We start from the raw sequence: 25,183 nt of genomic DNA on the forward strand, positions 1-25,183 counted from the left end.
GGAGGGGTGTTCTTTGAATCTTTAGGGGCACATTTCTTGAGAGCCACCCCCGCCCGTGACTGACCCTAGTTCCCCCCAATCTCCAGGCTTCTTGAATCAAGTTAATCACCACCACCACCACCACTGAGTCTCGCGCCCCCTGCCAGCAGGCTCCAGTTGCGCTAATAGACGGGTTCAAACAGGCCAGGGGCAGTGGAACGCTGAAAGCTGATTGGCCACTCTTGGCTCCACCCCTCATCCCTCATCAAGCCCAAGAGCGCTGTGCAGTTTCACCAGCGCTGGGTAGGCGCTCTGGTGCTCGCCGAGGACGCTCCACTCCTCGGGTGCACCGATCTTTCTGATCCTGCCTTTGGAGCAGCTAGATTGGCAGCCTTGGCTGCTCCGTCAGCCTGCCTGCCCCTAACCTGAGATTGCATATGAACTTTTCTTACCTATTCTTGCACAACGTTGTCGTCGGAGTCGTCGAGATCGTCGTGGTGCTCGCTTGATGGCCTTCGTCCGTTTAGAATAGTGTAGTTAGTTAGGGGCCACCAAAGAAGAAAGAAGACGCGAATAGTGCAGAGATGCTGGAGGTGGTCAGTTACTATGTTCGAATAAGATAGGGGAACAAGAGAAGCCAAACCTATCCGGGGGGCGCACGGTGGCCCGGAGGAGGTCGACTCGCCGGCGCTTGCTATCGCGCCGAGCTCCCTCCATCCTTCCCTCCGCCGAGGCGCGAGATTGCGGCGCGCAGCGCAGCGCACTGACTGCCTCGGGCTCCGCTGGGCGATTGCAGCCGAGTCCGTTTCTCGTCTAGCTGCCGCCGCGGCGACCGCTGCCTCGCCTTCCTCCCGGACGCTTGTGGTAAGTTGGAGCCCCGGGCGGCATTGCTAGCCAAGACACTAACGGTTTAGGCGGGGGATGGGGTGGGGAGCGGGGACAGGTCCCGGATGGTTGCAGCTTGCAGGACCGCACTGACCCGGGCGGGAGGTGAGGGGCGCACGGGGGCGGGAGGGGTGGGGTTGCAGGGACTCAGAATATGCAGATGGCCGAGACTAGGGTCCCTGGGAGGAGAGAGGGGCTTAGGTTTCACAGGAGGGGCACCGGAGTGTCAAAGGAGGTTGAGAAGGGTGGGGGTGGGGTGGGGGCGCTCGACAAGGGAAAGCGCTGGGCGGAGGCGCCGGTCTCAAAAACGAGGCGCCTGGGAAGCCGAGAGAGTAACTGAAGGTGGGCGGGGGGTCTCAAGAAGTCAGGTGGGAGGGAGGAGAGAACGAGAGAGAGACTGAACGTGGGTGTCTCTGGGTAAAGGTTCAGGCTGCGGAAGGTGCAGCTGAATTGGGGGTATGGTCTACGTTTAAGAAATCTTATATCGGGCAAGTGGGAGGGGGCTCAGGGGTTGGGATAGTGGGAGCGGAGGTGGGGTGAAGGATCCTCTATTAAGTTCTCATTGAAAACCGACCCTAATTTTCGGAGAGTCTCAGTGAACACCGATAACTCAGGGGAGATAAACACTGCGGATCTGTGTCTTGGTGTAACAGCTGTTGGCTGAATTTGAGCAGCGCTGCTGATGGTCACGTAAGTTTAAGAGGAGAATATAAGGGCATATAGCAAGACTTTTTATTAGCTTACCTAAGTCACTTGGTGACAGTTTTATATTTTAAAAAGGATTGCCGAGAAGTCTCCAGCGCTCCCTCGTATTCTGTATTCCGGTTCCTTTATTCGGTTTAACCTGACAATCTTAACAACGTACCTTGGAATTGCTAAACATGAGAACAGGTTGCCATTCCTGATGCCACATAAAGTTCGTCATTGCAAAACGTGTCTGTGTGTCTGTTTCTTTAGTGTGCCGTGCCCTTTGCTTTTTGCTTCCTGTTGAGTAATATGCGACCTGAGGTGACAAACGTGTTGTGTCCGAGACCCCTTTAAAGCGACGGTGCTCCCCACTCAAATTCAGCGGGTGACATTCGGTACTTAGAGAATATCTGATTTGGTCAAGAATCACTGTCAGTACTGCGCAGTTTCTTCATTAATATTTACCATCACAAGTCCCAGCCATGGAAACATCGGATTGCGAAGCCGCTAAGTTGCATATACCTCTCACCACATACATTTTAAGCAGGCTAACGGAGGGAAAACCTTGTTCTAGGGGGAAAAAGCGTTGAGCTAAAATGATTGGAGTTAGGGGACGCGCTGCGCAGTACGTAGGTAACCTCTGAGTTCCCCAGTTTGCAGACATCTGTGACCTCACACACACACTGGTGCAAAGGATATCTCTGTTTTTGAGTTTAAGTTTATTGATACATAGCAGCCATTCTGACAATTAAAATATGAACACAGTAGAAATCAAGTGTTTCTACATATGTACAGACACAATGAAAAAGGCCAACTGACATGCCCCACAGGGGGAAAAAATGATTACCACGATGATTGCATTTCTTTTGCAGTATTTAAGTCACACTGAATATCATCCTTTCGGAAAAGTAGAATTTCTTTGCACCCTGATGCTTTGATCTTTGAGAGTCATCTACCTCTCCCCCAAGGAAGGGAGGGCAATTACATAATTTTTCTATATTTTGGGGAGACAGGTTATAGAATATTTAACTGTACTTTTCAGTCCCTAAATGTTCTTCTGGTCTTTGGGAAGGAAATAAAATATTTCTTTATTTCGTCCGCACTATTTTTTTTTTCCTAATAGTTTTTATCATCTACAGCAACAAGCCCAACGCAAGCCCTGACATTTGGAAGGTGGATAAGGTTTGTGATTGCAATGTCAAGGTAGGATCTGGGGTGCTTAAGCCAACACTGACAGTGTTTTTCTATCTGCATAATCTAGAGATGGTTATTAACCTTTCCCATGCTTTCTTGAGAAGTCTGTATCTAGAGTTGTCATGGATGATAGTGATGAGTTTTTCAGATAATAACATGACAGGCTTTGATTCAGTATGAATTCGTGGGAAGACGGGTGAGAACTGACATTTTTGCAAACCTACAGGATACTAGGCATGGAGCGAAGAGCATTACATATATACATTATTTCTCATGGTCTTCATAGCAAGCCTATGAAGAGGAAGATACTCCTATTTTATTGGTACCATTGGATTTTTCCCTTTTATTTCTCAAGGTATTCTTGTAGGTTAATTTATGGCAGTGAAATAAGAATCCTTCCTTTGTGCTTTCAAGGTTATGTGAGAAGTACAAGGTTATTTATTTAGCAATAGAAATAAAATATAAAAAACTAGCATCTCTGATATAATGCTGGGCTAATCTATTAAGTTGGCTTAAGCAGCATTGGCATCTCACCCACAGAGGTTTTATAGATGATAGATTTCTTCTTTGGAAAATAAACTTTAAAATCATGTTAGATTTGCGAGATTATCATTGCTGTTTGGGACTTAATTATTTAGAAATATTTCTGCATTTACTGGTAGATAAACAAATCTAAATAATAACCTGAAGTCTGCATCAAACCCCAATTGTTTTACTATTCCACTTATGTCCTTCAAGTAAAATTATTATTATCCAATTAAAGGAAACACACGAAACAAAATTTGAGTGAAAGATTACCAGTAACCAATATTAAGTATCCTCAGCTACTCTTATTAAATTGTTCAAGGCCTGAGATCAAACAAGGTGACTGTTACGGATCCCATTAGCAAATAAGCCCCAAGTTATAATGGATACACAAGCTCCAGACTGTTTGGCCCATATCATGAAAGAATCTCTCACTGCCTTCCTTTTCTAGCAGTTTAGTACCTCACAAAATGAGACAATATAGTACTTGTATTGAGATTACTTCAGTAGAGGATCTGGTAAAGCTTAGTGATATAACAGAGAAAACAATAAATTCTGTCCCACTAATGGTATGGATAACCATAAGCAAACTAAGAAAACTTAACCATAAGTTTGGGTTAATAATGTATTAATTTAAATATAACACTATATATATATATATATATTAATGTTATGTATTAATATAATAGTATACTAACTCCATGTGTGAAACACATAGATATTAAGCATTTTTAAAATTATTGCACAAAGCCATGCTTTTTATTATTATTAATTTGTCACAGTTTCAAGATACCTGTTATTTTATCTACAAGTTGTATACTATTTAATTCCAGAAACTGCCAATAACCAGATTAGTGAGTGTTCCATCAATCAATCACTCCATCTCTGCCTTTCTTCAAACTATTTTAAAGCTTCCTTGTATACTCAGAATATTGCTGCAGAATAGCCTAGTAATCACCATTTTGACAAATAACATTGACCTCAACCAAGAGGTTAACCTACACTATCAGTCAGTCAGTTACCAGCAAATTTAATATTCTTGCTCACATGCAACAACTCTTTAGTCACTTCTGAAATCTTAATGCACAAATGATATAGTGAAATCAGGATTTCAAATAAGATGTACATGAGCTGGAGTCTTAATTATGTTTTGTCTCCCTGTATCCAACATCTCTACTTCACCCTACTTATTCCTTCCTCCCTTCAGCTGTGGTTAAGATTGTGCCATGTGCAGTTTATGGAGATATTGCTTATTATGACATTGTACATGTAGTTGGCATTTAATAAAGTTAACCTTGCTAATTAAGGTTAGCCTTCCTTGATAGCCCAGTTGGTAAAGAATCTACCTGCAATGCAAGAGACCCCGGTTTGATTCCGGGTCAGGAAGATCCGCTGGAGAAGGGATAGGCTACCCACTCCAGTATTCTTGGGTTTCCCTGGTGGCTCAGCTGGTAAAGAATCCGCCCACAATGAGGGAGACCTGGGTTCGATTCCTGAATTGGGAAGATCCCCTGGAGAAGGAAAAGGCTGCCCACTCCAGTATTCTGGCCTGGAGAATTCTGTGGACAATATAGTCCATGGGTTCACAAAGAGTCAGACACGACTGAGTGACTTTCACTTTCACTTTATTCATAGATGACCACTTATATGGTCTAATTTGAAAAACACTAGAAAGGCCTGTGGACTCCCAAACTAGTGGCCTTCATGCTGTTACACAGTACTTGAAATTCTACATTCAGGAACTTCTTTCTTTAATTTTAGTCATTGTCTCCTCTAATACAAGTATCCACTTAAAAGGGTAACCTTTTATCATAACTAAGCATACAGTTATTGACAGCTATCAGAAAGACTTTAGAACTGCATTATCCAATACAACAGCCACCAGCCACATGTGGCTATTTACTAAGAATACTGGAGGGGGTAGCTTATCCCTTCTCCAGCAGATCTTCCCCACCCAGGAATCAAACTGGGGTCTTCTGCATTGCAGGGGGATTTTTTACCAACTGAGCTATCAGGGAAGCCCTCAATATAAATTTAGAATAATTGAGATTGAAAAAAACTTATAAATCCAGTCCCTCAGTGTCACAGACCACATTTCAGCTACTCGACAGCCACATGTGGCTTCAGCTCAATTCAGTTCAGTCGCTCAGTCATGTCTGACTCTTTGCAACCCCATGAACTACAGCACGCCAGGCCTCCCTGTCCATCACAAACTCCCAGAGTTTACCCAAACTCAAGTCAATTGAGTCGGTGATACCATCCATCCATCTCATCTTCTGTCGTCCCCTTCTCCTCCTGCCCTCAATCTTTCCCAACATCAGGGTGTTTTCAAATGAGTCAGCTGTTCACATCAGGTGGCCAAAGTATTGGAGTTTCAGCTTCAACATCAGTCCTTCCAATGAATACATGTGGCTAGTGACTACCTATTGGACAGTCAGATATAGACCATATCCATCATTGCAGAAAATTCTTTTGGTCAACAATGTACTAGAAAGTAGGGGCCCTTAGCTTTTTCACAGAACACTTCCTCTATGTAGACTCCTTGCTTTAAGCAAAACCTGGATTTCTCCTACTTGGATTGCTCCTGAAGGATCTCTCAAATGAATGTATATTAATTCTTATACTCAACCTTCCCCCACTTCATTAATCTTATAACCCCTCCACACGTAAAGACTTAAACTAATGGTGAAACTCTCCTAGTTCCATTTTTTTTTAACTTCCAAAACACTAGGACATGTCTCTTCCACTCTTATTTAAACAATATTTTATTGAAATATCCACCATTCCCACATTTATTTCTTGTCTCTGTTGTGTACACCTTCATGGAGATTTTTGGGATCTGGCTTTTTCTTACTGTTCGTTTTTAATTTTTACATCCTCTGGAGACCAGTATCTATGAAGATTGCCAGATAACAGCTAATCTCATAATTCCTTGACCTCTTATTTCCCATGGTCCTCAGCTTCAGACCCATGGCTACACCTGAAAAACATCAATTTCTAAAATTTTAAGTTAAGAAATACTACCCTCAGATCGTGACATTCAGGCCTCACCCTGCCCCCACTTCTGCTTCTCTTGTACCTGCTCTTCAGTCTCATCAAGTCTTCCTGGGCCCTTCCAAAATTTCTTAGTTATAATGCCCTCTCTTGGCTCCACTTCATTTTCTTCCTAGTCAGTCCTGTGTTTCTCATCATGACCCAATATGCACCCCTCATTGCCATTTCACTGTCTGCACCTTTTACCTCCACTATTTTGAGTTAATCTATCCTATTTTCTACTCTGATTGTGACCACTAATGGAGAAAACTAATATAACTACACATTTATAGTCATTAAAATAACAAAGCTTTCCTCTGACTTGTTTTTCTATTAAATATTCTTATGAGCCTGTTCCCCATCCCATCTACAGCCATACTCCTCTATCAGAGTTTCTTTTGGCACATGGGAAACTGTTGAGGTATTCAGCAATGACCAATTCATCTGCCCTAAATTCTTAAACATATTTCTTATTATTCAAGTCTAAGTGACTCTAAGAGGAAGAGATCATCTGGTGGAGAGCAAAGGGGTTACATTTCTGACAAAAGGAGGGAGCAATAGAGAAAGCAGAGCATGCAGAGTTTGTTCAAGGTGCCGTGGGGACAGCCTGTACAAGGTGATGAGCCAAGCCTGGGAGGAATGAAGGTGAGTAGTGAATGTGACCATCCAAAGAAAATGAAGCAGCTTGAGGTTGGGAGTGAGGAACAAAGGGTGAGCATTCAGAGTTAACCGGAATTATTGGCAGGGTATGGAGGTAGACTCAATATAAAATTTTTAAAAATCAAAATTAAACACCATTGAGACCAAAGACAATGTCAACTAATGTCTAGAAAATAACAGGGTTCTAAAAATTGACCAGGACTCTCTTTATCTTTTCTTTTTTTAATATATAAAATAAGATTATTGTGTTTAAAATCATTAGTAGATGCCTGTGAGTAAATGTCACAGTGTGAGTAAATGTCACAGTGTTCAAATCTTTATATACATGTATTTTAAACTCACATCTCTCTCATTTTATCTCAGTAATCAAGATTGAGTGTTTTCAGGTATGGCTTTATAGAATCAGGATAGGAAGACTTGCCCAAGTTAGCAAGTAATCATTCTTCAAAAAACAGGTATAAATGATGATAATAGTAGCTGTTAATTATTGAAAGTTACTATGTACACACATTTCTAAGAGATTTACATGTATTACTTATATGTCTCACAACTACCCCATGAAAAGGTACTACTAACATCTGCAGTTTGCAGGTGGGGGAACTGAGGCACCACAGAGGTTAAATAATCTGCTCAAACTAATTGACCAAAATCAAGCTTAAAACAAGGCAGTTTTGATGCCAGAGACCATGGTATTAAGCAGTAAACTCTACTCCTCTGTTTAGGAATTGATTAGTTTTTTTTTTTTTTTCCTACTGTAATCACTGGTGTTTGGTAGAACAGATTTGCATATGAAGATGAGGATATTATTACTGACAGTACCTATTAATCATTCATGTGCCGCTTGGCAAGGTGAAGATAGGCATGTAACAGTTTGTTTGGAAATGCAACTACCAATACAAAAGTAGAGCAAATGAGAAAGAACTGTTAATACTAGGGGATACAAGGATAGGAAACCTGAGTGAAGCTCAGTGGAGTTGCAGACATCATTTTAAGGGTGAAATGAAATCAGAGACATAATGCTATTATATACAGAGGATAAGTGCAAAGGGTTAGATGTCACTATAGTGAGTTGGACATACACTCAATGTCAGAGCAAAGCCATTAAACTTTGATCATTTATCTAAAGTTGCCTATTTGGAATTGAAATAGAAAAATTTGAAGTCCTAGAGGTCAGAGACCAGAGTGACAGATGGGTCATTAAAAATCATTTATTGTATTTCAGAGATATTTAAAAGGTTTTATGACCCCATTTCCCATGTATTACCTTTTCACACTGGCATCCAGGGAAATAATGTGATAACTCTGACTTAAAACATAGGTATTATAAACAGTAATAGTCAAATTTTTTAGCTTACTGATCTGAGCCCAGGTAGAAAGACTGTATCAGAGTACAATATTTAAACTAAAGTTAATGTAGGGTAGAAAGAATATACTAAAAAAAAATTCTGTATACTTAATCAAAAGTTGATTTTACTACTTCCATTTATTACTTAAATTTTAATGACATAAAACTTGATTTGTCATCTAATGAGTATTTATTACTAGAAATACTGAAGTCAGACTGGAGAAGTCCAGTACTGTGGTATGAGCCTCCCTTCTCAAATGCATCTGAGTTCTACCTGATCTTCAAGATCTGGCTCAAGCCCCCACCTCTTGCCTGAATCTTTTGCCCATTTATATGGCAAACTCCTTGCCTATAGTAAGTAATCAATTAATGTATCTTGATTGATGTGTTGCCATATATGATATCTATGTCTTTATCTATATATGTCTATGTAATCTCCGAGGAATATATGTTTCAATGGTTAAAGCAAAAGTGAAAGAAGATAAAGGAAGAACTAAAGTAGAATTTTTAGTATACCCGCACAATAGTATATAAGAACTCAAGGCATCTAAGAGAATAACAGGTTTCTCTGAAATGATTACAGGCAATCTCTCTGAACATGCTTTAGAGCAATTAATAAATTATAAATCTTCTTAAAGTAGTTAGCTAAAGCTTAGTCCTATCATTTATTTTTCCACTTCACAGGAAAATATACCATGCTATATATATACATATATATATATATATATATATGTCTGTGGAAATGTGTATATGGGCTTCCTTTGTGGCTCAGCTGGTAAAGAATCTGCCTGCAATGTGGGAGACCTTGGTTCGATCCCTGGGTTGGGAAAATCCCCTGGAGAAGGAACGGCTACCCACTCCAGTATTCTGGCCTGGAGAATGTGTATGTGTGTATATATATGTATGGACATATACATGTATATATGTCATGTCTTGTAACAGAGAGACACCACGTTCTATTGGCCACATACATATCTGGTGAAGATGTGCTCAATGTTTAGGAATATTTCCACATTCTGGCTATAGAATCCCCTTGTTATTCAGCCTTTAATTAGCAACTTCAAAGGTGTAGATTCACTCCACAATATGGTTTGACAGCTTATAGAGAAGCAGAAACTTTAAAAATAACAATCCCCAAATGTCTTTGCAGAAAATAAATTTATAACCAAGAGCTTTATTGCTTCACTTTTGTAATGTGATAGGAATTTGGAGGTTACTATTAATGAATTGCTTTGATAAAGTCATTACTCTGTCAGGGTTTTTTCATCTTAGATTAGAAAAAAAACAGTTAAAATTAATTTAATGCTTTGTGGCTTGTTCTAGCATTTTTTGATTATTCACTGATTCTCAAACAGTAATAGGCCCATATCCTATATTATGTAATGTCAATCTGAATGAGATTCAGAGAGAAGTTGATGACATTATTTTTGGTGGAAGTAAAACAAGAATATGGGACCTTGCCAACAAATATTTTTTTAACCAAATTTTAAGAAACCATAATTGAGCTGGCTTCTCAATAGACATTTCTGTAGTTCTTTCATCATGCTTCCATACCTATTTTTTTTAATCACTATGCAAATGGAAAAGAATTTATGATACATGGTGGAAGTATAAACCTTCAAACTACTCACTGATACAATGACTCCTTTTTCCCTTTTGGAAGATATAATTTTTAGGATAGTTATTTCCTTTAAAATTTTTTTTATTGTGGTGAAATACATATAACATAAAATTTATCATCTTAACCATTTTTGAATGTAAAATCCAAGAATATTAAATAAATTGACATTGTCATGCAACCATCACCACCATCTATCCCCATAACACTTTTCATCTTGTAACACAAACTCTATACCCATTCAACAATAACTTTCCATTCCCCCCTGGCGGTAGCCTCTGGAAGCCAACATTATACTTTCTCTCTGACTCAATGGCACTTGTTCTCCAAAGTTTTGAGTTAGTATGGCCTACCTCAACTTTTCCTGTTTCTACTGCCAAACCTCGGTCAACTTAAATTTTTTTTGCAAGTAAATTTACAAAATTCACTATCCATGTTTATCTGCCAAATTAGTCAACTATAAGATGAAGGTTAGTTTAAAATCCTGTGAGCACTGTGGATTTTAGCAAGTCTTTGTTGAGGGCCTACTACATGCGCTATACTTTGTTGGATGTTAGAAATATTATACAATACTTCCCTAAAAAAGCTAATAGTTCTATCATAGAGAAAAGGCAATTCCATATACTTATAAAACTCTTCAATTCATGGTACAGGTTTTATTGATTTCTCTCTTTCCTACCCTCCCATTTAGGAGGAATGAGGAAAAAAATGGGTCACTTACTCTACTTGGATCTCAGTTTTTACAACCATAACATGAGAGAGTTGAAGTAGGTGATCTTTCTGTAAGGGTCCCTCGAACTAATTTCTTTGTTACAAACAAGAACACAGAAACTACTGAAATTAAATGACTGATATTCCAAATATTATACATCTAGAGACACAAATTGTATGAATATATAATCAAGGAAAAGAATATGGAGAAAACTCCCACAAATTTTGCCACTGTAATGTAAATAGTTGGCATTTAAAAGTTAAAAACATTGAAAACCTTAGAAGATAGTATATTGTTCTAAAGTAATTTGATTTTTTTTACCTTAGATTAGTACCATTTTCAGAAAAGCTGACAAATTTTCATGTCCACAGTGGATATTCTGAGTGTCTTGCTTCAGAGTGAAGCAATAGAATCAAATAAAAGTACACAAATTTCTGCAACATAATATGGAATACAGTTATGGCAACACTTATATTGTTAGATATTTTTTAAAAGACCCCCTCCTCCAAAATCATGTTACTTTCACATTATAAGTGAAATACTGCTTGTTCTTTCTGCACTGGGGTCATTCTTGGATCACCTCTCTTCATCTTATTTTCAATTAAATTCATCAATATAGCTTCTGAATAATTTTTGGAAAATGTTGTTCAAATGTGTCCATTGTTTTCATTCCCATTGTGATTATAGAATTACATGGCCAGTGCTTTAAATCTCACTTCGGACAACTTCCCAATTCCATGTTTGAACTCTGCATGCTCCCCACTTCCACTACAATGGCACAAAATAATGTTGCCCAACTCCAGATTCCAAAGTAGCTGTCAACTGCCAAGATGAAATAGACTATAAGGTGGGTCATGAAGTGATGATCTCCAAGGCAATGGGTAACATTGAAAAATGACTGCAAATAGTCTCATGGTTCATTAAGAGAAAACCATACTGTCTTATTATCAAGGCGAGGGGGTGGGGGGCAGATGAATATACTATGCAGACTATAAAGCCAAGAAGCAATGCTTAAAATTCAAATGTTATGATTTTGTGTATGTATTATAACAAAACTCCTGGCCATATAAAAAAGCATCTATGTTGACCCCCACATACATAAGAGTACTAGAATTTGAATTTCAAATTTGAAAGAGAATAGACACTATTGTTTACACCACTAAATACACTGGACTGCACTTTGTTGTTCATATTTGGATTTTGGCTTTCAGGATCTCCTATGTGCCAGCCATGGTGTTGAAAGTTTTATATGTATCATCTAACTTTTTAATTTGAGTCTTATCTTTCTCATTGAATTATGAATTCACATAGGACAAAGATTATATATTATTCATGTTTATACCCCCCCCACTACCCTCTGCATACATCATTACACAGTGTGGGCTTTTTCAATATATATTTGTCGAATAATTAACATATAAAAGCACACGAGCACTGTGGGAAAAGATTTTATGGTGTAAATTTAGAATTAAATAACCTGGGTTCTAGTCTTCTATGAGTGTCTATGTTCTCATCTGTTAAAAAAGTGAATCTTATGAAAATTCTAATGGTTTTTTAGTTCTGAAAATACACTTCAAATAATAATGCTCAGGTAGCTGATTTTTACAACCCAGAAAATAATGGTCGTGAGTCTTTACATAAGGAACCTTTATACAAGCTAAAGCTTGTCCCTCACTTCAGGTCTTAAGCTTGTCATTTCCATCATTTCCACTCATTCATTCCAATGTCCTACATTTGAAACAATTTATATTATTTAAAAATTACTAAATGAGTAAAAATCTCTCTTTTTGTCTTTTATTACATACAATAAATTTAAGAAACCACTGGTTATCAATAACAAATTAAACATAATGATTTTTTGATGTTTTAAGATAAACTGTGTACAGTTACAAACCCTCTACAAGTGAAGTTATTTAATGATTTGATAAGATGGATAATACCCTGCTGTGTCTGCAGAAACCATGGTTATATCTTATAGTTATTCTAACAGACATAAGCTAACTTCTTTAGGCTACAGAAATTATGCTAAAGAATAATTATCATTGATTTATTTTCTCAGTGGATTCTCTAATAAGATCTCTATGTAATCTTGAGTGGTGAATCATAACTTGATAACTATTTTACTTTTTGAAGGATTTAAGTTGTAAAACATTTTTTTTTAATTTAAAAATGCTTAATAGATATACAAAGTTGAAAAAGAAGTAAAGGTCAAGTGGATCAAAATGCTTCAGCAAAAGTCTTCTCAACATGAAAGTAATGCAGAAATACAAACTATTCCAGTGATACATATTGTCAACCTTGGAACATCAATAACTCTTTTACCCATAGGAAGGAAGAAAATTAGAGATATTTATGTTTCCTAGTTTAAAACTTTCCATTATTTTAACTCCTATAGCTATGTTTCAGGAAGAATAAATACACATCACATGCAGAGAACTCAAAATTTCTTGATAACACCACATAGTTGCTAAGACAGGTACATTTTTTTAAAGATCAACTGAATATCTGTTATATTCTCTTTTATCACTTTTTATATTTTCTCTTTTTAATTTTCTTTATTTGCTACTATAGATTTTTTAGCCTAAGAGCTACTCTTTCACTGTCCTTTCCCTCCTTCCTTCTCTCTCATTATTTATCTTACTTTCTAACACAGGCAATATATATAGCAGAAGTATTTATAATAAGTCACTGAACATCCTTATTATTAACTACTTTCTTACCTTAATAAAATTTACATTTATAGAGACTTAAATAAATAAAATTTATATTTATAGAGGTTTAGAGTTTTAAAATATCTTTATCCATTTTCTCATTTCATTTTAATCATAACCGGGAGTTAGGGCTTCCCAGGTGGCTCAGTGGTAAAGAATCCACCTGCCAATGCAGGAGGCACAGGAGATGTAGGTTTGATCCCTGGGTCAGGAAGATCCTCTGGAGGAGGAAATGGCAACCCACTCCAGTATTCTTGTCTAGAAAATTCCATGGACAGAGGAGCCTGGCAGGCTACAGAGAGGACTGTGCAACTGAGCATGCATGCATAACAGAGTTAGTGAGTTATTATAATGATTATACAAATGAGAAAACTAGTGATAAGAAAGGTTAAACCACTCATCCAAGATAACAGAGTTAGATGTATAGCCAGGATTCAAATAAATCCATGCTTTGTTCTTCAAAATTTTAGTCTATTTCCAGTATACCCCCTTCCCCTCACACCATGGACATTTAGTTCCAGAGAAATTTGGGAGTTCAGAAATAAATGGTACAAATATGAGGGAGAGAGAGGGAAGCTGTATTATTTTGGGATAATTAAAGAACGTATGACAAATGTTTATTTTTCTACAGAGGAGCAGACATTCATTTGCATATGGTCAAGGTTTAAATAAATACAGGCTGATTGATGAGCAACATGACTTTGATAAAAACCTAAAAAAAAAAATCCAATCTCTTCCCGCAGAATAAATTGTAAGGCTAGCTGTCCAGTTGTACTTTAGCCAAGGATGGTTTCTTGAAAGTCAATCAAGCCCTCTTTGATTTCCTCTTTCAATATTTCAATCGAGTGTTTCAACCTGTCTTTTTCCTTATTTTATAACCACTAGCCCTGCCACTGTTCAAATTTCCCGTGATAACAAGAGCCCTAATAACAGAAAATACTTTGTATGGTTGAAATAGCATTAAATACAAATATTGGGAAAGGCTCTTTTTTTTTTAGAAGAAAATTCTGATAAAGTATAGGTGTTCCTATTAGTTCTCAAATAAAATTTGATAGACTGTTGAATTATTTCACTCCAAAGTCAGTTTTCAGTGGATAATTTTTCATGGGGATTTCATTAATATCTTGCTGAATATCAACATCGTCAATGCTTAGTTTATGATTGAGCTTCCTAATTAGAAATTATCTCATTCCTTTAATATATTCTTAGATTTAATTGGACACATAAGCTATTACTTTATAAAGGACTTCACACGAAAAGAAAATTAGTGAACAGATATTCATCTGGAGGTCTTTAATTGCACTTTATATAATCCTTTTCCCTTGTATCAAAATCTATCTTTTATGAGGAGTATTCAGCTTATTCTATTTGTATTTACAACTCCTGAGTCTTTGAAGGTAACCCCAGATAGCAAGAAGGAACAAAGGAAGGGTCATTTATGATTTGTTCTTGACTTCTCCTTGTATTTTACTTTGATCTCTAATTACATCCCCCTGAAAAATATCTAATTCCTTTATTACCATCTTTAATGAATCAAAAGTTATAACATTTGGTATATAATAATTTCAAAAGAATTATTCAAACTTTTGTCCTCAGCCAGGTTTCAGTCTGTGGCACTGGAGCCTATTTCAGATCTAGCTGAGCAACCACATAGATTTTTAATCATCATCACTAAAAATGTATTTTTTGAAGCTTAATTATGCCTGACATTAGAAAAACATGGCAGAGAATATAGTATTTATTTTTAGGGACTCAAAACTGTCAAGCTAGTATTTAATGAACATTTCTTGTGTGTTATAATTCCTACTGTAGGACTTATATTTTATTTGATAAGATAAAAGATATAGACATGCAACAAAAATTGAGACATTATATAATGAAGTAATAAATTATGTGCCATATGCAAGTGAAGAAAGAGAAATAATTAAGGGCATCTTATTGTAAGACAGGAACTGAACTGGAACCCAAGGGTAACCAGGGTTTGAATTGACACAGAGGAAGGGAAACCATCCAAGGGGTGGGACATTCAGGTTACATACACAAAGTGAGAAAAGTCAGTTAGGGACTAGGTACTGATTTAAGTATATTTAAGTTAATGGTGAGACATACACCATCAGATGATGGTGGATCTTTGGATAGCTGAAAATATATTTTATCTCTGGAGACAGGTCAAGCCTGGAGGTAAAGGAATTTAAAGCAACTCATACCAGTCTGGTTTAGCTGAATGTCAAAACTTTCTAGTGGAGAGAAAGTCGTATAGAGAAAAGAACAAAGATCCAAATTTTAAGAATTGATTATTCAAAGCTCTGGAGAATATCTAAGGATCATATTTATCACAGAATCTTCAAAATGAAGCTCCTAGTTTTTCCCCAACTTTATTTTACTTCATTTAGTGATTGTTAAGTTTCTGCTCTGTGCAAGACATTTGACAGTACTCCAGGGCCTCCCAGAAGAGGAAACAATATTTACTTCTTATCTCCAGTAGTTTAGAGTCTAGTTAGAGCTACAGTATATAAACTTTACATAAAGGATTTGGCAGGAAAAGGCCACTGTTAAATTAGAGAAATTTCAGGGAGGAACATAGATAAAAAAGAAATTGTGTGGGATGTTTTGAGAGAACAGCATCGAAACATGCATATTATCTAGGGTGAAACAGATCACCAGCCCAGGTTGGAGGCATGAGACAAGTGCTCAGGCCTGGTGCACTGGGAAGACCCAGAGGGATCGGGTAGAGAGGGAGGTGGGAGGGGGGATAGGGATGGGGAATACATGTAACTCCATGGCTGATTCATGTCAATGTATGACAAAACCCACTACAATATTGTAAAGTAATACAATAGCCTCCAACTAATAAAAATAAATGAAAAAAAAGGAAGTAAAAAAAAAGAGAGAGAGAGATTGCGTGCTTAGTCTCTCAGTCCTGTCCAACTCTACGCAACCTTTGGACTGTAGCCTGCCAGGCTCCTCTATCCAAGGGAGTTTTCAGGCAAGAATACTGGAGTGGGTTGCCATTTCCTCCTCCAGGGGATCTTCTCAACCCAGGGATCAAACCCTTGTCTCCTGTGTCTCCTGCATTGCAGGCAGATTCTTTACCTACTGAGTCATCAGAGAAGCCCTAAAAAAGAAATTATGTGAGATTAAAATTCTGATATAAAAACCCCTTGCCCCAAAGCCTAAAGAAGGATATGAATTTGGATAAACTTTCTAAGGTGACTTTTTCACTATAACCTAAACATATGAAGATCAAATCTCTTTTTTACTGACTCAATTTTTCAGACGGATAATATTTTTATAAAAAAAAGTCTCCATGAGTCTGGAGTCATTCATGCTCAATCCTGTCACTCTTAATTTACTTAAAGAATGAGTCAGCAAACATGAGTTCATTAGTACTTCCTGTCTGTCCAGAAATGGGTTAGGTTAATCGAACAAGGCAAGTGGAAATAGTAAGATTCTTACACAGAGGAGTCATGTCAATTATTTGTTATTAGTAAGCCCTTAGATATCTCAGTTACACCTTGGCTTATCTTGTAAGTAAATAAACAATGAGCATTAGTTTACAATCCCAGGTAGAATCAATTGTCTGAATATCAAGTGACAGTGCTTGACATCAAATGAGGTTTTATTAGATTATTTATGGAATTTGGTCATTTTGATAATTAGATTATTTATGGAGTTTGATAATTTAAGGAATGTTAGCAAAGTACTTTATAATTCCTAAATGCATGGATGAATTTATAAAAGCAACAATGCATTAAGTACTAACCATTTTAATAAAGCAATAGAACAAAAGTATACCGATAGCATTTGTACCAGACTTAATACTGTTTGTGTTTTAAAAATGAAAAAATTAAGGCCTTAGAGATGGTTCCTGGCTTGTTCCAGGTCACATAGCTAATTACTGGCAAAGCTTACAAAGAGAACCCAAATCTACTAAATCTGAAATCAGGTTCTTTTCCACCATGGCCCACTGCTTCTTGAAGGCTATGTGGCATATTAAATGAACACCTTTAAAATTTTTACTACATTGTACTGTCCTTGAGAAGTGTGTCATGCTTAATAAATTCAGAATGAACAGAAAGTACATTTACATTCTTGGCTTCAATAATTAGAAAGTTAGTACAAGTATGTGAATACTTTAAAAATGGTCACTTTAATTCTTACTGACATATAGGTAAAGATATTTCTATGAGATATGTTATTACACCTATATATTCACAATGAGGGAAAGAAACATGTAAAATACAAATAAGAGATTTTTTTTTGAGGTTTAAATTAGATGACTGACTAGTTGACAGGTCATGTGCACTTATTTATGTTAGCCATTTTTAATTTGTTGGAGCAACTGAAATCTGAAACAGCTCAAGGCTGGATGTTTCCTTTCTATAAATTGCATCTTTTAAAATGTACAAATGCAAGCATGAGTCACTATCTACAGAATTCCAGCTTTAATCCATTATGTCATTTTATAAGAAAAAAACCAGTGACCTTCATGGGTTTTAAAGACAATCTGTGTACAACAGCTTAGGTGAAAGATGAAATCATAACATAAACAATCATGAGATCAATGGCATGATATAAAAGGTAATGTACATTTTATAGAATGAAGTCTGTTTAACTTCTGCGACCCTTTTTCCATTATTCACTTGCATGCACACTTTGCAAATATTGGATTGATTTGAAACTGAATGGAAACATTCATGTATCTTGGAAGTAAATGTTAAATAGTTAACTTTCACTTAGATATGCACTAGAGGAAATGGTAACCAGGAGGAAAATGGATAGCTTAAGAAAATCCTCAATGTGTGTTTTGATCAGTGGAATCAATTTTCTATTCATCCAACCTTGTGTCAGAACTTTTAAACTATAGTATTACTTTAATTATTTATATTTACCATACTATATAGTAAATATAGAACATAATCTTCCAGGTAGGAGATGGTTCAGGGAAGAAATCATGGGAACCTCTAGTAAAAAGAGGAGAGGAAAGGAAAGGAATTTTACAAGTATTGAGCCCCATAATATTCCAGTCAGTGCATTTGACAGTCTGTATATCAGCTTATGTAATTTTAACCACCACCATAATAAATAGGAAATGGTAACATAGGAAGGTTAAGTCATATGCCCAAATACATAGTTAAATGGAGGGGAACCAAAACTAAGACTGTTTGACTACAAAGGCTGTGTATGTTATTTTCATGGCACCTTGATTAACAGCCTTAAATTTTAAAAAGTTTCCCAAATACTCATGGAAAAAACAGACTCTCAACATAACAATTACTTAGTCACTGACAGATTCTCAGAGAAAACTAAATGGAAGACAATTCAGGAGATATTAGTCATATATTAACTTATACAAATCCAGAATGCATGTATTTTCAAAGATCTCGGTTCATTTTTAAAGGTGAGATAATAATCATTTACTAACAGAAATAAAGGTGGAAAGTATGCAAAATGTTATCTAATGATAGCAATTGGCAATGAATTAGGAAAATGGAAGAAATGAATCATATTTTTAAAAAGTCTTTAAAAATTACTTTTTTAAAGTAATTTGTGTCAAATTACTTAGAGACCTTTGTGACTAAGAGCATTTAGTATGTAAAGATTTAAACAGTTAAAGCTTTGGAAGATGGTGTTTTTCAATAAAGATTATTGTTATATTTGGACTGATTAATATTCTTACCTATATACTCTTTAATATATAGTAAGCAATTTTTCTAAGCGTAGTTGGGTATAGTTGTAAAGAATACTTTAAATAGGTTTTAGAATCTAAGCTTTCTCATCTTAAAAATTAGGGTAATAATTTGTGCCTTGAGGGATGACCCTAGGATATATACTGTACATGAATAACCTAGCACATAATAAAGAGTAGAAGAAAAAAGACCAGAGAGATTCACATTAAGTTCCCCAAAATCATATTTACTAGGGAAAAAAGCAGTTACAATAACATAAGAAATATTTTGACTATATATATCATGAAATTCCATTCTGCTTTTGTATCTTAATTTCATGCAAAGATGGGCACCATAAAGGACAGAAATCGTATGGACCTAACAGAAGCAAACGATATTAAGAAGAGTGGCAACCCTATATGCAAAACAGAAAAGGAGACACAGATGTACAGAACAGAATTTTGGACTCTGTGGGAGAAGGTGAGGGTGGGATGTTTCGAGAGAGCAGCATCGAAACATGCATATTATCTAGGGTGAAACAGATCACCAGCCCAGGTTGGATGCATGAGACAAGTGCTCGGGCCTGGTGCACTGGGAAGACCCAGAGGAATCGGGTGGAGAGGGAGGTGGGAGGGGGGATCGGGATGGGGAATACATGTAAATCCATGGCTGATTCATGTCAATGTATGACAAAAACCACTAGAATATTGTAAAGTAATTAGCCTCCAACTAATAAAAATAAATGAAAGAAAGAAAGAAAGAAAGAAGAGTGGCAAGAATACACAGAAGAACTATACAAAAAAGATCTTCAGGACCCAGATAATCACGATGGTATGATCACTCACCTAGAGCCAGACATCCTCAAATGTGAAGTCAAGTGGGCCTTAGGAGGCATCACTACAAACAAAGCTAGTGGAGGTGATGGAATTCCAGTTGAGCTACTTCAATTCCTAAAAGATGATGCTGATAAAGTGCTGCATTCAGTATGCCAGCAAATTTGGAAAACTCAGTAGTGGCCACAGGACTGGAAAAGGTCAGTTTTCATTCCAATCCCAAAGAAAGGCAATGCCAAAGATTGCTCAAACTACTGCACAATTGCACTCATCTCACACGCTAGTAAAGTAATGCTCAAAATTCTCCAGGCCAGGCTTCAACAATACGTGAACTATGAAATTCCAAATGTTCAAGCTGGATTTAGACAAGGTAGGGGAACAAGAGATCAAATGCCAACATCCATGGGATCATAAAAAACACAAGAGAGTTCCAGAAAAACATCTATTTCTGCTTTATTGACTATGCCAAAGCCTTTGATTGTGTGGATCACAACAAACTGTGGACAATTCTGAAAGAGATGGGAATACCAGACCACCTGACCTGCCTCCTGAGAAATCTGTATGCAGGTCAGGAAGCAACAGTTAGAACTGGACATGGAACAATAGACTGGTTCCAAGTAGGAAAAGGAGTACGTCAAGGCTGTATATTGTCACCCTGCTTATTTAACTTATATGCAGAGTACATCATGAGAGATGGTGGGCTGGATGAAGCACAAGCAGGAATCAAGATTGCCGAGAGAAATATCAATAACCTCAGATATGCAGATGACACAACCCTTATGGTAGAAAGTGAAGAAGAACTAAAGAGCCTCTTGATGAAAGTGAAAGAGGAGAGTGAAAAAGTTGGCTTAAAACTCAACATTCAGAAAACTAAGATCATGGTATCTGGTCCCATCACTCCATGGCAAATAGATGGGGAAACAGTGGAAACAGTGATAGACTTTATTTTTGAAGGCTCCAAAATCACTGCAGACGGTGACTTCAGCCATGAAATTCAAAGATGCTTGCTCCTTGGATGAAAAGCTATGGCCAACCTAGACAGCATATTAAAAAGCAGAGACATTTCTTTGTGCCAGTACCATACTGTCTTCATGACTGTGGCTTTGTAGTATAGTCTGAAGTCAGGCAGGTTGATTTCTCCAGTTCCATTTTTCTTTCTCAAGATTACTTTGGCTATTCGAGGTTTTTTTTTATCTCCATACAAATTGTGAAATTATTTGTCAATGTATGACAAAAACCACTACAATATTGTAAAGTAATTAGCCTCCAACTAATAAAAATAAATGAAAAAAAAAGCAGAGACATTACTTTGCCAACAAAGGTCCATCTAATCAAAGCTAAGGTTTTTCCAGTAGTCATGTATGGATGTGAGAGTTGGACTATAAAAAAGCTGAGCACCGAAGCATTGATGCTTTTGAACTGTGGTGTTGGGGAAGACTCTTGAGAGTCCCTTGGACAGCAAGGAGATCCAACCAGTCCATCCTAAAGGAAATCAGTCCTCAATATTCATTGGAAGGACTGATATTGAAGCTAAAACTCCAATACTTTGGCCACCTGGTATGAACAAATGACTCATTTGAAAAGACCCTGATGCTGGGAAAGATTGAAGGCGGGAGGAGAAGGGGACGACAGAGGATGAGATGGTTGGATGTCATCACTGACTCAATGGATGTGAGTTTGAGTAAGCTCTGGGAGTTGGTGATGGAAAGGGAGGCCTGGCATGCATGGGGTCACAAAGAGTTGGACATGACTGAGCAACTGAACTGAACTGAACTGATCTTAATAGCATAATAATTGATTTTATTTTAATCTAATTTCATATTAATAGTCAATTTAATTTCATATAATAGTCATATATTTTCATAATTAACAAACTCAAATCTAAGCACGCTACCTGCCTTTTAAATGCAAATCAATTAATGTCAAATTGAAAAGCTCCACCTTGTCTTTCTATAAATTTAAAATGTTTTCTTATGATATATAGCTTCAGATTGACAATGTATTTTTGTATTGAGTTTTTCCTATAATTTTTACAGTGGAGTTTGTCACTTCAAGTTGAGTAAATATTATGGCTAGATTTTTTTAAATAAAATTTAAGCATACCAAATAAATCCACCTGCTCTCTATAAATATTTTAAGAATCAGCTTCCAAATACTAATCAGAGCTAAACCCTATGGATTATTTAGAATCTGTCACTAGTTTGTAACTCAATTCTGAATTCAGTGTCTTGTATTTTTTTTTTATTTATTTTTTTAAATTAAAACCACCAGTTGTGAATATATATATATATATATGCTGGTACAGTTTAAACAAAAGAAAAGCTGAAAGGAAGATATAAATTTGCATAACAAGGTACAGAGCCCTTCCCCAATAACTTTTAATGAATATCAACATGACTAGAGAAGTCAAAATGAAGTATCAAAGACAATTTTTGCCCATAATAAAGAATGTAGAGTTTCTTCTACTTGGCCATTTATTAAATGCTTAGAGACTTGACATTTCCTCACCAGAGAAGTCACTGGAATATATGGCTTGGTATTAAGATCAAAGAGTCATGTCAAATAGAAAAGTTCACATCATTCTCATTATATATAAGCAATAAATATTTGCTGATGCGAGAAAAAGCCTAGATAAAAATTGACCTTTGAATGTCTCTTATTCAATTAAAAGCAAAAGGTTTCATAATGTTTTAGTCATCTTGCCATATTTGTCATTTAGTTTTTCGTTTTAATGTCCAGACCCAGCTTACCCATCACTACAAAATGACACATTTACACATGCAGTTTCAGATATTAGAATTATTATTTTAAACTAAAACGTGTCTTTTAATGATTCTTACATGTATAAATGTTCATGCTATTATTATATGAAATCAATATATTCCCCAATAGATTTTTAAATAATACAATTAATCTTTCAAAGTTATTTTAAGATTTTTCATTTGAAGTAATGGATTTACCCTCAAGATCTTTTCAGCTTCATTGAGGCAAAATTCACATATTATACAATTCACCCATTTTAAAATATGCAACTCATTTTTAGTATACTTGTAGAGCTTGTACAACCATCCTCACAATTTAGAACAGTTTTGCCCCCAAAAGAAACCCTATGCAGAATAGCAGTCACTCTCCACTCCTCAAGTTTCTATATCCCTTCCTCCCTCAGACAGCTCTAGGCAACGAGGGATCCTTTCTGTCACTATAGATTTGCTTATTCTGAAAACTTGCAGATTTTTAACAGATGTACCTGCTGGGAATGGCAGAGGTTGTTTATATACTAAGAGGCTTTGGCAAACAAAACAAAAGAAAATTTGTGGTTGGAGCCAGGCAATACGTTCTTGACTTATCTGTCTAAATCCTTAATTGTTTTACACTTCTAAATGTTAACAAATTTTGTATCAGAGCTTCTATTATCCTTATTTTTTGTTACTAAATTTATTTTAGTCCTGCACAATCAGTAAAAGGGAGGTGTTCAAAGTACTCGTGTTCAAAAGCAATTAATTAGGAAAACGTGTTTCAAATTCTTGCCTGGTGGCTCAGAAAATAAAGAATCCACCTGCAATGCAGGAGACGTGGGTTCGATCCCTGGGTTGGGAAGATCCCCTGAAGACGGGAATGGCTACCCACTCCAGCATTCTTGCTGGAGAACTCCACTGACAGAGGAGCCTAGTGAGCTACCGTCCATGGGGTCGCAAAGAGTCAGACACGACTAAGTGACTTAGCACAAACTTAAACTGCTAGTCCATTTATTTCATTTATTGAATCCTATCCAGTCAGCACTTGCCAAACATGACTATCCTTTCCAGAAATGAGGCATTTATATCAGAAAACGTTTATGTATATGCTATTTGTGTATATACTATTTGAATACCATAAGAAGCAGTTGATTCAAGCTTGCCGTCAGTTTTTTTCTAAATCTCTAAAACGGAACATGCTTCCTTAAAGTTACACCTATTCAGAAGATATTTATGAAGCAAAACTGCCTCCCTTTTGATTGGCTTTGCATTATTCTTTTACAATAGTGGTGTACTATAGCACATTAGTAAAGTGAAAGTGAAGTCGCTCAGTCGTGTCCGACTCTTTGCGACCCCTTGGACGGTAGCCAACCAAGCTCCTTCGTCCATGGGATTCTCCAGGCAAAAATACTGGAGTGGGTTGCCATTTCCTTCTCCAGGGGATCTTCCCGACCCAGGAATCAAACCCGGGTCTCCCACATTCTGGGCAGATGCTTTAACCTCTGAGCCACCAGGGAAGCCCTGGAACTTTCAGTTGTTGTACATTTTAGCTACCAACATCAAAAAAATGTTTTAAAGTACATGAAACCTGAACATAAAAACTGGGGCTCAACCCGGTGCTCTGTGACAACACAGAGGGGTGGGATGCAGTTGGGGCGGGGGGCGGGGGGCGGGTTTGGGAGGGAGGTCCAAGAGAGAGTGAACATATGTATACTTAAGGCTGATTCAAGTTGTTGTATGGCAGAAGCCAACACAGCATTGTAAAGCAATTATCCTCCGATTAAAAAATAAATTAAAAAAAAACTGGTACTTTCTACCCAAGATATTATATAGGTATCTACTATTTAGACCTTCCCCTGTGGCTCAGCTGGTAAAGAACCTGCCTGCCAATGCAGAAGACACAAGAGACATGGGTTCGATTCCTGCATAGGACCCCCTGAAGAAGGAAATGGCAACCCACTCTAGTATTCTTGCCTGGAAAATGCCATGGACAGAGGAGCTTGGCAGGCTATAGTCCATAGGATTGCAAAGAGTCTGGGACACAACTGAGCATGCACACACACATTTACTATTTAATAAACTCCCCATTAAAACAAACAATCTTATAATGGCTAAGAAAATACATACATTTTATTTAAATTTATATTAAAAATCTTATTTACATCCCCCAACACTTGTTTTAATCTTTTTTTTCTGGCATACATGCTTTTAAGGGCAGGATTGTGTTAGACAAAGATTGAGATATTAAAGAATCCATGGTAACTTGAAGAGAAAGGTAAGGTTACTAAATCAACAGGATAAAGCAAGGTGATATGTTTGCTTTCAACAGTCTGTAAATAAGACTCCATGAAAGAAAGAAAAAATGTTTTGAACAAAAGATAGAAGAAATTAAAAAGGAGAAGAGCGTACTGTGTGGTTCAATTTATGAATTTCTAGAACTGCAAAAATAATCTATAGTGATCAAAGTAAGAAAGTGGTTGCCTGGAGAAAGGGGGTGGGGATGAAATGACTACAATGGAGCAGAAGGATGGAAACATTCCATCTTCATCAGCATGGTGATTACAGAGGTGTGTACCCCTTCATCAAAACTGGACTAT

At 37.0% G+C, this 25,183-nt stretch overlaps 1 protein-coding gene across 3 annotated transcripts in view; it reads left to right on the plus strand.

Moving 5' to 3' along the window:
• Window positions 1-271: 271 nt before the first annotated feature.
• The window catches only part of HTR2C (5-hydroxytryptamine receptor 2C), a 336,239-nt gene continuing 311,327 nt past the window's right edge, over window positions 272-25,183 (plus strand). Inside the window, exon 1 of one of the 3 annotated variants that reach the window (XM_043458646.1) lies at window positions 272-843. The gene's annotated coding sequence lies outside the window, so the exon portion shown is untranslated. The remainder of the gene's footprint in view (window positions 844-25,183) is intronic. The other 2 variants (XM_043458645.1, XM_043458647.1) reach the window with 2 other exon arrangements.

Source organism: Cervus canadensis, chromosome X, assembly GCF_019320065.1.
Source record: "Cervus canadensis isolate Bull #8, Minnesota chromosome X, ASM1932006v1, whole genome shotgun sequence".
NCBI classification, from domain to species: Eukaryota; Metazoa; Chordata; class Mammalia; order Artiodactyla; family Cervidae; genus Cervus; species Cervus canadensis.